The sequence below is a fragment of the Agelaius phoeniceus genome, chromosome 3 (genome assembly GCF_051311805.1).
Source record: "Agelaius phoeniceus isolate bAgePho1 chromosome 3, bAgePho1.hap1, whole genome shotgun sequence".
Lineage (NCBI taxonomy): Eukaryota > Metazoa > Chordata > Aves > Passeriformes > Icteridae > Agelaius > Agelaius phoeniceus.
This window is the reverse complement of record NC_135267.1, coordinates 85,175,549-85,191,573: the sequence shown is the minus strand read 5'-3', so window position 1 is coordinate 85,191,573 and position 16,025 is coordinate 85,175,549.

The following is a 16,025-nucleotide window of genomic DNA, read 5'->3' as shown; positions in this document are numbered from 1 at the left end:
TGAAGCAGGCATCCAAAAATAGCCCACCCTGCTGCCAAGAGCAGTGAGCCTTTGATAAACAGTTTAAAAATAACCTCAGTGGGAAAGACATTGCAGCTCCCTCCATCAGAACTGAATTTGTGTCCTGTTTGCACTTCCATGCCCCTGCCAGCTTGCTGTGGAACGTGTTGCTCATGTGATGCCTGCTGCCTGAAGATGCTGGCCCTGGCTGGGCTGTGGGCAGCCACGAGGGACTGGGAAGATGCTTGGCTACATTTTGCTGCTGCAGCAAGGGTTTTGTCCTGGCTGGAAGCAGGAGCAGGGAGACAGTCTGATGGGGATGGGCCTGGTCAGAGCTACAAGGTGCTTTTTGTGTAGTGGCTTCACATTCTCCTGTTGTCATGAGGGGATGGCTTGTGTGGGTGTCAGGCAGAGAGGGGAAAGTGCAGGGTGGTCTGCCACAGGAGACCAGAGCTAGATGAGCCAAGGGCCAGTGTGTCCTGGAGAACCCTTCCTAAGGAATGGGAGTTTTGGGGATCCTCTGCTTTGTGTGCCCTCACCCAGCACTGGGACAGGGTGTGGGGTCAGAGAGGAGCCCTCCCAACCACGTCTCCACATCTCCAAGATAACAGTGCAGGCCGTAGCCAGGAGATCACATTGGGATGCAGCCCCATTCCAACCTGGCTGCCCTGGGACAGCAGCACCTCTCTCTAGGGAAATGGGGATTTTGTGGGTTGGTTCTGCAGTGGGGGACCTCAAAGCTCTGGTCACCTGCCTGGGAAGCCCTGGCACACAGCAGAGCAGCAGGGCTCACTGCACTCAGGTGCTGTTGGGCACCATGGCCACAGTGCTGTATGAAGGGACAATGCTTATATCATCCCCCTCAGCCCAAGGCCAGCACACACGCCCTCCTCAGGACACAGACCCTGCCCTGCTCCCTGCCCCAGCTCCCTGGCAAGGCCCGCTCCACAGCAGGGCCTGGAAGGAAAAAGATATGTACTGACAGAAAAATCTCCTGCTTGGAAAGGTTATTGTATTCCTCTGGTGGGTGGGGAAGAGTGTGATAGAGGTGGGGCAAGGCAGGAGCCGACAATCCTTCTCCAAACGTTGTCACTCTGGTGCAGTGATCCTTGGAGAGCCCTGGCCGTTCTGCTGCCAGCAGGCAGGAGCCAATTAAGGGCAATTAGGGTGGAAGCGGAGAAGGCGCCCCTTTAGCTGCCGCCGGAGCGGCCTCTGGGAGCGCTGGCACGGCTCTACTCCGTAAGGTTATTAGAGTTCTCCGCATATTGTCCTTGGAAGAGATGCTCCGGAGCCGTCTGCTCGGAGCAGTGAGATGAAAGGGAGACACCCTTTGATGTGTTTGCCCGTTCACACAGTGCCTCGGTGGGCAATCAAGCCGAGCACTCCTGCAGCACCTTCCAGCACTGCTCATCTCCCAGGCGGGCTACCCGGCTGTCTGAGCTCTCCCGGGGCACACGTGGGCTCTGCCCCACAGAGTGAATCCTCTTCCACGAAACAAAATGCAGCAGGCAAGAGCAGAGAGCAGCAGTGAGCACAGAGGATCTGGGGCAGAGGGCTAGCCCATCTCCCTGGGGAGAGGAAGAGAGGCACAGCCGACAATAAGTGGCCTGACTGCTGCCATGCCTGCCATGGCTTGGTCCCAGGGCTCTCCCTGGCTGCTGGCATGCTCCACAGCTGGATACTGGTAATCTTAAAGCCTCCTTCTTATCTGCATGTACTGCCATACCACATCAAACCATATGGAATGACAGTGGCTGAGCTTCTAACAGCCTTGTTGCCTATTTTGTCCCAACGTTTGCAAAATCCCCTTCCTTGGCCACCCCTTCCTCTCCTACAGCTCAGCCAGCTGAGGGACAGCAGAGGCAGAATGTGGGCAGCTCTGTGATGTGTCATGAAGACATCTCCTTGGCTTGCAGGAGAGATGGTCCTCCCAGTGCCTGCTCTGCAGCCTTGAGTACCCAGTGCCTCTGGGCACCAGTGTCCTGCCCACACAAAGATCCCACCACAGCACACAGAGTTTCCTAATATGTTGCCCACAGCACCTTTATTCCTTTTCCTCTCTCCATTCTGTTTCTTGGACAGTCCCTCCCTAGGGGCCACACCTTCCCATACTTATTTTCTCACACTTTACTGCTCCCAGTGTCACTGTGCCCATCCTGTGTTGCTCCCTGCATTATTTTCACTGTCAGAGGACTGCAGTGGGGGTGGAGCTGGAAGAAGAAATAAGTGCAGCTTTTACCACTGGGCAAGGGCTGTGGTGGGATGGGAGGAAGGTCCATGGCCACTCACCATTTTCACAGAATCTCTATTTTTCCTGCCTCCAGGAGCTGCTGCTGGATGGACCTCAACTTTGTCTTGATGTGGAAGAGAGCAGGAATGCTGTCAATGCCAGGCATCAGTCTTTCTGTTGCAGACTCCAGGCATTATGGGTTTGGGGCCAGTTCCCCAAGTTCTTTGCAAACCAAGTGGCTCAACTGAGGTGACCTCGTGGGCAGGGGCACCCTTGCTCTGCCACCCTCCCTCTTTGGCTGGATGGCTCCTTGCAGGTCCCACCAGCCAAGCCTGCTGTGCAAAGCTGCCATCTCCAGCCCTGTGCACAGAGCACCATGTGAGCAACAGGCTCTGAGCATGCTGCCTCACAGCCTGCAGTGCAAAGGTGGCCCCAGGGCACTTCCCAGGGATTTCCCACCCACAGGTGCCACCACCCTTCGGGAAGGAAGCAGTCAGCCTTGTTTTGAGCAGCTGCCTTGCAAATGCATCCTCTCTAGCATGCAGCTCCCTGAGCCAGGACAAAGCAACTTGTGGCCTCAAGGAGTGAAACACAGCGCTGAAAACCGACAGTGCTGCACACAGAGCAAGTGATGCTCTCCACTAGCTCCTGTGACAATCACCTTTCTGCTTATCAGTCTTTGTCAGGAACAGGAACAATCTCTATAGTTTCATTTCCTGCCTGGTGCTGCCTTTGCATCTGCTGCAGAGCAGAAATTCAAGGAGATGGATGGAGACCTTGGTCTGCTTTGTGGAAATACTTCGAGTTTTTTCAGGTTAGGTAAAGGTCTTTCACTAACAAATCCTACCTGCTGAGCCCAAAGCACATGAGATCCTCTCAGATTTTTTTTGCCAGCATTCCTTGTACTTTTGTGTTGCTTCAAACAGGAAACAATGCTCTTGGAAAAGCTTCTAGCAGCTCTAGGACGGGTCCCTGGAAACTCAGTGAGCTAGTGGCAATGCAGAGCTCAGAAGTGCTCTTTCCACATGTGCTACCTCTTGGAAGCCAAGGAGGGATTCCTAGGGCCGGGAAGAGAGAGTGTATGCCACCATGTGGCAGCAGATTCCCAAGTGTGGAGCTCAGGAGAGCTTCAGGCAGGCCCAGCTCATCGCTCAGGCTGGAGGAGGGCCTGGCCCTCATAGGCAGAACTTCAGCAAGGAGTTATGACCTTCTGTGCATGGACAGGGAGGTGATGTACAGGCACCCTGTCCCATCTCCAAAGGCACCAGCCACCCCCTCAGTGAAGGTAAGATTTATTCTGCAATTGAGCAGCCCTGGAATTTACCATGGAAGACAATATTCATCTGAGAATTGTGTTCCAGCACCAAAGACCCATTATTCACAGTGACAGCCTGCAGAGCTGAAAATAAACAAAGAACAAAGTGAAATCAAGTAGCTTTGGACAGAAACCACCCTGCCTCAAGGCAGAAGACAACTTATGAGCAAGAGAGACAACTTCTGAGGAAGAAACTCTTTTGGAAGCACATTATCCCACTGATGCAAAGCTTCTTGCTTTTCTCTCAGAGACAACCAAAAACCAGCCTGCCAGAAAACTTTGAGCGAGATGGAGGCTTAATTTGATCCAGGCTGTTCTTATCTCCTATATTTTCACTGTTAAAAAAAAAAAAAAAAAGAAAGAAAAGTTTCTCATCTTTCTGGCCTAAATAAAGAGAGCCCTAAATATCTAAAGTTAATATAAAAAGCCCCTGCATTGTTTGTAGCCTGAATTTATGCTGCAATGAGGCCTCTGAGTTGTCACTCATATCAACAGGCTCTTAACTCTAAAGTCAGCAATGGCCACTCAGGCCTTAGCTTCCCTCACTATTGCATGCTGCCTGAGGATCTGTTTATCCCCTAGGCTCTGTACTGCCCTCCTAGACAGAAAAATGCCTATTTCTGCCTCCTCAACAGCTCTTCCAGGGTGTTGCACAGTAACTGCTATTCTGTATTCTATAAATACAGCACTGTCAGCTTAAAACATATTTTAGTATAGAGAGGAGTAGCATGGGGACAACTACCTGGTTGGGTTACTTGGGTATCTCATTCTCTTAAGTGCTACACTGTAATTTGAAGGTGGGAATGAAGCTATTGACAAGTCTGAGGTCTTTTGCCATAGACATCCCAGTAGTCCAAAGGGCCCTGTTCCCAAAAAACTTGGAGTAAACTTGTCCTGAGCATTGGGATCCATGCAAGCTACTGCTATATCAAGGTTTATCTGATTTGGTTGCTGGGCCCTGATCACCCCAGGTGTTTTCCAAAATCTCCTATTCTTTGCTTTTCAGAGGACATGTGTCTAAGAGGCTAGACCATGCTGGCAGACCTCCAAGGCCTCGTGCTGATTTGCCCTGGTGGAGACTCCAACCCGTTGTTGCTGTCTGGGAAAACCAAATCCGTGTGTCCTTGAGAAGAGCACATAGAAGACCAGAGTGTGGACTGAGAAAAATGGGCCAGATCTACCCCTTCTGCTTCCTTCTGTGCTTGTGCAGGGTAGAGCAAAGCATCAACTCGGGAGGCAGGGTGAGCCTGTGGAAATCAGATGCAGTACAGAGGAGGAGGAGGAGGAGGAGGAGGAGGAGGAGGAGGAGGAGGAGGAGGAGGAGGAGGAGGAGGAAGGACACGGAGTCTTCAGTATCAGGATGGAAATGTGGAACCTCAACTTTCAAAGGTCATCCACTTGGGCTCACAGTCCAGCTCCCACTGGCTGGAGAAACAGCCCATCACACATAGCAACAAACACTCAAAACAAATTAAAAAGCATTTAAAAATATTGTGCTGCCGGGCTGCTCTAGATGAGTTTTGTAGTGAATCTGAAGGTGCCTTTTTCCTGGAGTCCTGTGCTCCCATTATGCTGCCCACGAGCTGCATGAGATCAGGGCTTGGCACCATGGGTCACCAGAGACAGTCACCTTAATCAGCTTAAACCACAGCTTGACTCAGGCCTCAAACTGTGCCACCCATCCCAAGGGAAGGTCTCTGAAACAGAGAGTGACTGCCCTGAAAATTCCTCCTGTGGTCACTTTTGTAAAGTCCTGCTCAGCTCAGAGAGGGCTGGGGAAAGAAGTTAGTGGCATTCTGTCTCTAAAAAGCAGAATGTTTCTGCTGTGATTCATTTTGTCTGGGGATTTGGCCTGTTTTTCTAATTTGTGGGAAGCCAATTCAGCAGAATTGGTAACCAGTTGTTTGCAGATGCCACCTTTGGGATGGAAGGCTGTTGCCTTCCACCTGGGAGATGTGGAAGATACTATTACCAGCACAGATTGGGGCACAGTGTCATTTCCTCAGTCATGTCCTTGGAGATGTGCAGAGATGGGCCTCTTGTGTCTGTGGGGCTAGTCTGACTGATTTTTTATTTCTTTCTTTGAAAGAGCAATAAACACCTTTGGACGGCCCCATGGAGCACATTGTCCTCAATTTGCCTTCTGCTCCCACTGACTGTTGTCTTTGCTCCTTTGTGGCATGTGTGAGGATGGATATGTCTGTCCCAAGAAATTGCAGTCATTTTGCAGTCCCTTTGACATCTGACTGACCACTTGTGGCCCACAGACCACAGGCTGCGAAACACTGTGTGGGGTGATGTCTACTCAGTTGCCTCCCAGAACTCAGGTTCTTTCAAACACGTAAAAAGAAGCAGTTTCTGTCCAGGAAAAGACATTGCCTTGGGCAGGCAAGCATGGGGGAGGCAAGGACAGGGACACCCCAACCACCCAGCTGGTCCTCCAGCCCAGGGACCTGACTTTCCCAGAGCTACTGTCTGAGCAGCCCAGGTGAAGATTTAGGGGTTCCCACTTGCAGCTGTGCTGTGACATGAGATGGGGATGCTGGCAAAGGGCAGGCAGGTAGGGAGGCACAGTGTGGGGCTGTGCTGGGAGGGAGCAGAGGGGGAGGAGGCAGCTCCGCCAGCCCCACCACACTCCAGCAATCAAAGCCCAGCCTCTGTAATTAATACTATTTAGCTCAGGTTAGTAGCAGAGGAAAATGTCTCTTGTCAGCCTGGCTTTGCCCACTGGCCCTGATTTAGCAACATGAAAGCATTTTTTCTGATTAACTGTTCACTGAAGGAGATAAAAGAGATGACCATGAAATGTTTTCTTTAATGTGATGAATGTAAAGGGACTAGTAGAGCTGGAAAGGGTGAGAGGAGGGAAGAGAGAATGCTCCGACAGCAGATGGGGCTGGGGTGGGAAAAGGGTGCAGGGCAGAGCTGGAGGGCTGGGCTGGAGGGGGCTGTGAGGCTGGGGCAGGACTGGGGGGTGCCCAGGACTAGGCTGGCAGGGGCCCCAGGATGGGAATGAGTGGATGACGAGGATGGAGGCAGTAGTAACCGAAACATTTCTGAAAAGAGAGCTATGGTAGCAACTGTAATTGTTACAGATGTATATATATATAGATAGATATGTATATATGCATGAGGTTTTTTAAGGCTTTTATGAAGTTGCAGTCTGAATGCCAAATTTCACTGCTCATCTCTACTACTAAGCTAAAAAAATGTTGGTAGCTAGGAAACAAAGTGAAGTAGTAAAGCTCGATTTCTAACATGATGTGGTTAGGATATTTTGGGGAACAGTGATGCTGCTCCTACTTTGTAAAACCATAGCAGGGGGTTGAATAGCTATATTTAAAAGCTAAACACAGCTCCCTACCATCCTTTAAAAGAGATTTCACTGTCATGTAATCCAAGCTGGCCTTCGATGGCTTTCAATGTGCTTTTTAACTATGTGCTGTTGACAGCTTACATTTCAAACTTTTCTCAAGATGGACAATGAAGTTGGTCTGACCCACTTAAGATTAGTTTCTGGTTTCTGTGTGTTGGGTGGGAATAGGGTGGGTACTTGCCAGAATGAAAAAATACTAATTTGGAAGAGAGGGAGAAAATACAAAAAGCACCCCCAGTCAAGTTAGCTCTTGCAGAAAAAGATTTTGCCCTGATGTTTTTATGTATTTCAGGATAGAAAGGGAGAGTGTGTAAAATAAGATGATTTCAACTGAGAGGTTCTTATTGAAAGGTAATTGGGTACTGAAAGTTCTTATAGATAAGCACCCAGTTACAAAAACTGATGTGTCTTGTGCAAGCTGATGGTGCTAAAGGGGAGGTAACTTTACAGACAAGCCAGCAATCATCATCTCCCCAGGATGTGCAGTGAGGGGCTCAGAGATGCACAAAGGCATCGGCCGTGTTCCACATTAGGTTGGCTGCTCCGTAAGCAGATCGGATGTCCTCACACCAAGCTCCCCTTTGAGTGAGCTCAGCTCCTCTCCCAGAGGTCAGAAGAGACACAGGAAAGGTCTCTGAGCAGGCAATGGAAACACTGAAAGGGAGGTGAGGCTTGAATGCAGATAAGAGGAGTGAAAACTAATTGATCTGAAAAAGCACTGTCATTGTGGGGTATAAAATAATGACTGGGAAGTCCCTTTTATTTACTGAGAGGCAATAATAGCAGAGGGCAGATGATAACACTGAAAGGGTGACATTTTAGGGCTCTTTAATCTAGGAGAGAGAGGCATAACAAGCAACAGGGGTTGCAGTTTCAAGCCTGGCAAATGTAAATAAGAAATGAGGCATGTTGCACAGGGGGTGCTGGCACACATTGAAACAGAGCATGTGTGGAGGTTGTGTGGGGCTCACCATCTCTTAATGGCTTGGTGTCCACACAGGCTGATTTTGTTTTTTCTCAGGGAGATAAAAACAAGTTACTGAGCTCAACTGCAGTGATGGCTGAAATTCAGTGGCAGAGCATTAGTCAGGCTAGGAATTCCTGCCTTTTCTTCATTCAGGTGGAGACTTGACTGAAAAATATCATGCTCACCCAAGCACCTCTCCCACAGGGACTGTCCCAGAGTGATGGTGAGTACAGTCACCTTCTTAAGGGGCTGTGATGTTTGCATGGCCGAGAAAAGCGTGCATCCCTTTATTACCTGTGGGAAAGCAGGATTAGTCTGTGTGGAAGCAGCTGCAGGCAGTGGTCTTTGAGTTGAAGCCTGAGGCCAGGAGGAGTCAGTGGCCAGGAGGAGTCATTGTCTGCAGGAACATGCCCACTGCCACACACATGGACCTGGGACAGCCACTATGAGATGGGTGATCCCTCTGACAGCTGTACTGACAGCCTGCCTCTGTGCAAAGACAAAATGCTTGAGCCTCTGCACCCTATATGGGCTCCCACCAGCTCCTGCCAGGTCTGCTCACAGGCACCATCCCCACTCCCTGGGAAGCCCTTCCGCGAAGGCTCTGCAAACATTTCAGGACAATCCTCTGCAGCCTTTCTTTCCCCCACTCAGAAATGTTTCCAAGGCTCATCCATATCATCCAAGTGCATATTTCCCTCAGACCTTTCAGGATCCCCTCCTGTTGTGTGCCCCTAGGGCAGAGCCCTCCATGTGCTCCCCTGTCTAACCATGCCTCTGTTCCCCAAATCTCCATTTCTGTGAAATATCCTAAGCCCCCTGTAGGCTCAGCTAATGTGCTGTGACCCAGCCTGCTAATCTTCAAGCAGCTGCCCAGGCTGCCAGCACATCCCAAGGTTTTGGGGTAAGGGAAGTCCATGCAAAAACCCCTACCTTGCCTCTGGCATGCAGAGTGGGTCAAGTAGTGCACAGGAGGTAAAAAAACACCTGCCAGTGATGACTAAGTAAAAATGTTTTCCCAGAAAGTGGCAAATCTTTCAGCCCAGAGTCCATCATTGTAAATAATTTTTGTTTTAAAAGCAAACAAACAAATTGGTGGAAGTCTCCCGGCAGCAGGTGCTGGCTCCATGTGAAATCCAGCCTCACAGCCCATGGTTCACAGTTGTCTGTTTATTCTATCTGCTATTTATAGCTGGTCAAACCTTTCCATCCTGCCTCATGTTTCCTACTTGCTCTCTCTTACTAATTAATGTATTTACTGTCAGTATTTTAATAAAACAAACAAAAAATTAATGAAAAATATTGCCTGTGGCCAGGGTGCTGCTGGCTTGAGGTGTTTGAGAGGGCAGAGGCCAGCTGGGGAAGCCTGTGCTGTAATGGGTGTTGGAGAAATGCTGAGATGGGAAAAGAGGTGGTGTGCATCTAAAGCGATGCCAGGACTGGGTCTGTCTTCCTGGTGTGAACTGCAGCATTTTCACTGGCTTGCTCTGCACCACCCCTCATCTTGTGCCAGCTGTGGCTGTTGTCCCTGGTCCCAGCTAGGGCAGCCCCTGTTCCAGCTGCGGGCCCCTGGCTAGAAGGCATGACAGATGTGGGGAAATGATCATTGTGTGGGTCCAAGGGGAAGCTGTTTAACAAAGAGGCTGGCTGGCTGTGGTTATGGAGGAGTTTGGCTGGGACACAGATGTTGCAGGCGATTGCAGGCTGGTGGCTGTCGCTGCGTGGTGAAGGTAGACAGTGACTCCACAGCTGAAACCACTCTGGAAACCTGTGACAGAGGAGCATCCTGAAATCTTTGAGATAGATGACATCAGCCAACATGGAATAATGAATTGAACAAGCAGTGAACAAAAAAACCATCCACATGCCACTGAGCCTCACTTTATCATCCACTCTTTTTGCACATGTCCTTTGTGCTGCGGCTACCTGAGCCATGACTGCAGTCACCTCGCTGTGTCAGCTTCACATTTTTCTCCTGTAGGCTTGTATTTCCTTACTTGCAAGCTTAAGCACTGCTTTGTAGCCTCAAGCAGACACCAACCATGTGCCTCTCACTTATTTAAATTCATTTTACCTGCCAACACAGCACAAGATTCTGTACAGTATGGCTATAACTGAGCTCCTGCTTTGTGAGTTGGTGTTTTGGTCTGTGTCATGAACTATGTAGGTCTCATTGGCCTTAAAATTTCAAATTATCACCCATGCTGATACTGTCTTTCTGAAAAGGGCAGTTTCTTTCATTTCATGTTGGGTCATTTAGGCAGTAAGGTCTAAACCTGACACTTGCTTCTCTTTCTTGAGTAGTGTGTGATAAACATTTCTGGATTTTTAAACAAGTGGGATTTGCACCCCTTTGTGGAGGGAGTGTAGTTCACCTGGCTGTTGCATGAGTGGATATTTTCTCATTTAGAGAAGATGATATTGCAATTTACTGCTCAGCAGAAGACAGGTCCACAGCCTAAAGTATCTCTGATCCCCTAAGATATCTCTGTTCTCCCTAGGAATCTCCATGTCTGGAGAGTGGGGAGAGCCTTGCTGTGAGATGATGAAAGTGGTACATTCCTCTGCTCCCAGAAAAAAACCTAGGCAGCTAAGTGGATTAGGTATAAAGTCTGGATAGAAAAAGCTCAGTGAATTTTTCTTTTTTAAGTAGTTCCCTACCCAGGGTGCAAATTCTGAACCCTCTAAAAAGGCCAGTTGTGATCACAAATGTTTATAAAAATAAGTTATAGGGTGTGTTTTGTTAATCTTAGGAGGTGTTCACTAAATTAATTTATTACATATTTTTACACTGGATAAATTTCAGGCTGGTTTTTTTTTAACAGGGCTGCTAATAGGATGGGACTGAACTGTTAGCAGTCTCAGGCACTGTCCAATGATTCACCAAAGCATTTCACTTGTACTACAGCTGATATTTGTGTGACATTCAGCATGCCAGACTGGAACATTCAATATTTGGGACTCGTATTCCTCTCAGACAGAAAGGCGCTTAGGAGAGGCTTCAGTCTATCTCTGGGCTCCTTTCTTTAACAAAAATCTGATTAAGTTAATTATGTTTTGTGAGGAAAAAAAAGGAATAGAAAAAACAACATATGAGATGTCGGTGAAAAGAAATAGAAAAAGCTTTCTGAGCAAAAGGCTTGAAACAATGGATTCCTGCCATCTTAGCTGTTTTACCTTTCCTACTGGCTCAGCTGTGATTTACATTTCTGTTGAAGAAAAAGTGATCCTGATGTGAAACAGCTCTACAAATAACCAGAGCAAAATCTGTGCATCCTTTCTCAGTATTCCAGCTCAATATTTTAGTAGAATGAAAAACTGAAGAAAAAGATTTTTTTAATTGATATTTTCTTTGGAAACTGGGCAACAGGGCTATTTTATCAGAATTGCCTTGGGAGATACAGTCAAGCACAGAATGGATGCTCCAGGAGGGCAGGCTCTTTGTGCAGAACACCACTCCACATTCCATATTTCTCACCTAAGCAATTTTTGTAATGCCAAATGCCTTTTCTGACAAGATTTGCAGGGGTCTTAAAGAATCTTATCAAAGATCAGATTGGATAAAGGTCTAATGGCCCTTCTTCCATCTGGTACAGAAGGAAGTTAACAGCATAACAATGCGAGAATGTTTAACAGTTCATGCAATTGCACAAATGTTTCTTTTATTCCTAGAAATGGGAATCAAAAAGGGTTTTATGAGTTTGACAGATTGGCCCATTCTACACTGTCAGTTGCTCATTTCAATTCCAACCATACACAGCTGCAACATGTTTGATGTGCCTGTGAACCCAAATCAAAGCCGTGAACATCTTCCCAAATATTTCTGTAACAAAACCTGCTCAATAGACTAAATTATCTACAGAAGGAGTCCTACAGGAAGCACCTGCACTTTGGTATTTAGTTCAGCACTGTGTTACCTAATGCGGCTGACCTGTTCTGTGATCTTGAAAAAAAAAAAGCTTTTTTATTTGTTTCCCCTCAGATCCCATCATTCTTTTGTCTCCTTACATGCTGAGTGCTTCATGGCGAATTCTGTCTCATCCCCTTTGTTTGTGGGAGGCTCTGTGTGGCTCAGTCAAAGCCCATAGAGAATGATGTTGTATGAATAGTGCTTGTCACCTGGACAGAACAGTGGAGAGGTCTGTCTAATTTGCCCCCTTGTCTGTTGTGGCACAGGACCATTTTATGGTGGTGTAAAAGTTGATGATGTAAGTGAAGAGATCAGACCTCACCTTGGGATGCTGCTGCAGTTCCTGGTTGCTGGCACAATAATGCAGTAATCCAGAAGAATTTCCTGCTGATGGCCTGGACTAGAGGCAATATAAAGCAGCTTGAAGGAAGGTTTGTTCAATTCCAGCTTCAAAGACCCAGGAGGTATTTTTATTGAAAGAAGAGCACCAGCATGGTCCCGTGTAAAGTTGCAGGTGCTGCTCTGAGGCATGAGCTCCAATAAGCAAAGTTAAACCTATGGAGAGCAGCAGAGTTAAGGAAGCCAAGCTTATGATGCCTGCACTCTATGCTTCCCATACTTACTCTTACAGTACCCCCCAGTCCTCTTCAAATCCTCTACTGGGCTGTGTAGCAGGCAGCAAAGGCTGGGCATGGTGCCTGGACACCAGACTCACCAGGGACCCTTTGATGCCTGATGGAGAGCCTATCAGGGGTGCCACCCCCATCTGTGTGCCTGCAGCACATCAGCAGAGCACTTTCCAGCCACAAGAACTACTCTGAGGAGACAGTGTCTTGGGCTGACACAATGTGCACTGAAGGCAAGCAGTTCATCAGAAGAGAGAGGAGGGAGTCTCATACCAAGATGTTCAGAGCTGTAAATGAAAGAAGAGCATATGAAAAAGGAAGACAGTTTTCTGTAGCTTGGATCAGTCTGAGCTGTTAAGACTCCAGTTTGTCCAATACTTCAGTCCTGGAGTATTTAGGCTTTTCATGTAACCTGGCTTTGGGCTGTTCTTTGCATGGGGCTTCTTATAGTTGCTGGACCAAAAACATGGTGGCATGTAGTATTCCTCTGAAAGTTTAATGGGGATAAAAACCATATGAAGGTAATGAGATAAAAATCTCATGACATCTGTTTGCACTTTTAAAAATTGCACCAAAACTGAAAGCATGCAAATAAGCTCAGCATTTGATGAGTGGTGAGCAGTCTTCTCTCTGCTTGTGTGTCAGCCTAGAGCTGCTAATAACTAGACAGGCTGTAACTGCAGCTAAGAGAAAGCCACAAGAAAACAGCACTTGACTAATAAAGCAAAATGCCAGCTTTCAGTATTGCTGGAGTCCCCAGACAGGTAGGTATGACAGTCTTGAGCAGTCCTGAGAACTGCCGATTCCACTAAGCTGGCTCAACACAAAACCCACAGTGACTATGGGGCAGACAATCTTTTGCCTCTCTTTCAAACCACTCTGACAATATCTATCTTACCCTCTTCCTACACCCTGAAGGTCCAGGTGCTATTCCAGGCTGTCACCATGACAGCCAGGTCATCCCCAGACTTGTGGCTGGTGGGATCAGGCAATCAAATGCAGGATGCTCCAGATTTCTCTACAGGTGCTGCAGACATTAAAGCATGGGAGGTCATGGCAGGTGCAGGAGCCAAAGCCTGAAACTGTGCTTGCAGCACCAGAGAAAAAAAAGAAAGGGGACCACTGGAAATATGCATGTGGAATGAATCCCTCTTTCCATCCTATGTCCAACAGTGGCCAGCACCAGGTTTCCTAGAAGAGTTGTCAGGGCTTGGAGGGCTCAAGTGTGGAGTAAGCATATTTCTGCTTTTCATCCTGTCATGGGTATACCTGCAAGCTAAGGAGCTCAGTCAATGAGCAGCCAAAGCCAGGTCCTGCAGCAGGATAACTCATACTCCTTCGGACAAGTGGTCATTATTTGCAGTGTTTCTGAGCCTTGCTGACTGTCTTCAAAATTGTAGAAGTTGGCCTGATGGTACAAAGATAACTGGAGTCAGACATTTCCCCGCTCCCTGAGAGGGAAACTCCCTAGGCCAACTCTCAGAAGCCAGCAACAAGAATGAGAAGAAAAATTGCATAACTTACTGTTATTTGCAATGGCCCTGTGCCTTCCAGCTACCCAGGTCCTTTCTGAGTACTGCTGAGTTTAGGGCTGGTGTTAAAATATGTGTATTCCACTGGAATTCCCCATTCTTTTAACTTTTTTTCCTCCATCACTTTTGTGCTTATAAGGGAAAAAGGGAGGTATTCCCAAGTGTCCCTTTTGAGACCACTGGCACACTCACATTGATGACTCTCTTTCTCCTTCCTGAGGCAATGTTCATCCTGGAATGCTCAGGGTCTTGCCACTATCACTCCCATGTTATCTCCCACGGGGGTGGGTGATCAGAGCTGTGGCTCACAGCAGCTGATACAAAGGTATTGGGACCTCAGCAGTGGTCTCACCATGACTACAAGTGTCAGCCTCCTCCCTGAGCATTGCTAATATCATTTAGAGCCCCATAAATTCCATGAGTCAGACAAGGGCTCCCTCCACGATACCTTTACTTGTTTTCATCACTCTGACTTTCTCTTGTAAAGGGGATCCCTCTTCACTGAACCACTGAGGAGTAACTTCCCAAGCTTTGTCAAGTCCTTTCTTATCCAGGAGGCATTTGCATCGCTTTTATCTCATTATACATCTTCCTTACCTCATTACACATCCTTCTTGTATTATTGTACACCTTCCTTTCTGGATCATTAAAGCAATCAGCACATGGCAGTGAAGAAGGGCTGCTGACCAGTGAGGAAGCCTTGCCAGGGAGGAATGTGGAATGAAGGATAAGTATTATCAGGTTTGGGTGCAAGCACATCAAGCTCTGGGATCAGGGAAATTCAGGAGTATTGTATAATGTAAGGGATCTCAAGATGCAAAAAGACAGACTTGCCAACAAATGCAACAGTGCAGATTGGTAGAAAAGCCTGGATGATGAGGGGACAGAAATCCCAACAACCCCAGACAGTTCCACTTGATAGATCTACCAGCCTCTGCCTTTGACTTCAGGACTTTACTAAGGGAATTTGAAAAACACAGTATATCCCATTAATTCTTGCTGGAAAGCTCTTCTTGAGTTAGTTGACTCTTCTCCTCAGGTTAGTCCAGCAAAGAAAAGCTCCTCCTGACTAAGATAGTAGCTCTTGGGTTCTGTGTCAGGACAGTATCCATGGGAAGGGAGAGCCTAAGAGAGGTTCTGTTAGAGCTCCAGTAAGTGAAGTTAAATACTGAGAAAATGGATGATAAAATGAGGGAACAGCCATCACATGGACAGAGAGTTGATGGAGCCTCACTCCAGGATATCTGTTAAAGTCAGCTGCATGTAAGCACTTTCTTTGAAGTAAGTGCAAGCAGTTCTCTGAGTAAGAACTCAGAAGCAAAACTGGGCAAGGCCTGGTGGTACAAATGTGACTGCAGTCAGAAAATTTTCTCTTTTCCTTGAGATGCAAACTCACTGACCTCTGTGGGATACAGCAGAGGGGAACAACACTGGAAATGAGAGCAAGAATTGCACAACACACTGTGATAGAAACCAGGCCTGAATCCCAGCCAATGTAAATTTGAAGTAAGTGCTATACTGGATCAGATCAAAAAGTCCACCTAGATCATTCTCCTAGCTTGGACAGCAACTGAAGTATAAAAACTGGGCATTGACAGAGGGATCTTTTCCCTTCTGCACTCTTTTAGCACCTGACAGCTTGCACTGCAGACACATCCAGAGATGGAGCTTTGGCTAGACCACTGTATTTGACCATGAGAGGCTTCATATCATCTGTTGTGATGTTTGAGCCACTGAGATAGTTGTTTTCCACAATACCCTGCAGCAATGAATTCCATGGGGTGGTTATGTCCCATGTGAAAGGGGATAACTGAGTGGGTAGGAGGCCAAATGAATGTTTGCTGCCTGAACCATTACCCCTCCACACCCTTTCTCAACATACACAGAATTAAAGACTATGAACCTTTCAATCACAGCTTATGAAGAAATCCTGCAGCTGTGCCACACAATAAAAATGGGAAAGTCCGAGTTCGAAATGGGTTGTTGGTCATTCCACATGAGTAACATCTTCATGGGAATTTTGCTAACTAAATTTAATTGTGATGCTGCAGAAATGTTGTGCAAATAAT